The 506-nt window shown below is 65.2% G+C and overlaps 1 protein-coding gene across 1 annotated transcript in view; it reads left to right on the top strand.

Annotated features, from left to right (window-relative positions):
- The first annotated feature begins 62 nt into the window (after positions 1-62).
- GPR20 (G protein-coupled receptor 20) overlaps positions 63-506 on the top strand; it is a 10364-nt gene continuing 9920 nt past the window's right edge. The window contains exon 1 of the mRNA XM_010834812.1: positions 63-144. The gene's annotated coding sequence lies outside the window, so the exon portion shown is untranslated. The remainder of the gene's footprint in view (positions 145-506) is intronic.

Here is a 506-nt window from a genome sequence, read left to right as displayed (position 1 = left end):
CCGCTGCCTTGCCCAAAAGGAGCCCCGAGCAGAGCCTGACGTCAGGCCCCAGGAAGGTGCGGTCGGTCGGGCTGCACAGCCCGAGTGAGTGGCCCGCGGAGCTGCAGCGAGAGGCCAGCTCCTCTGCTAGACGGAGACGGTGCGGTGAGTCCCCCTCAGGCAGGCGGGGCCTCCCCTCCCTGAGATGAGGTGGTCAGTGCAGGGTCCTCACACCCCAGGCAGGCAGAGGGGCAGCGGGGGAGAAAGACTGGGAGGGAGAGAGCTCAGAGCTGGCAAGGGGTTTTGAGGTCCTGCCCTGCAGGGAGCCATTGTACAGACGGGAAAACTGAGGGCGAAGGTAAAGGTGTTGCAGCTGCCAGGCTGGGTGAGGGCTGGGAAGGGGAGCTCCCGAGAGCTCGAGGGGCACCCCTGCTGCCCTGAGCCCCTCTGAGCTGTGGGGTTCGATGCCCTCCTCTGGAACTTTCTTTCTTCCTTCCTTCCTTGCTTCAGCGCTCTCGTGGTCATCT

Source organism: Bison bison, unplaced genomic scaffold (assembly GCF_000754665.1).
Source record: "Bison bison bison isolate TAMUID 2011002044 unplaced genomic scaffold, Bison_UMD1.0 scf7180017864036, whole genome shotgun sequence".
NCBI lineage: Eukaryota > Metazoa > Chordata > Mammalia > Artiodactyla > Bovidae > Bison > Bison bison.
This window is presented reverse-complemented; position numbering and strand designations above follow the sequence as displayed.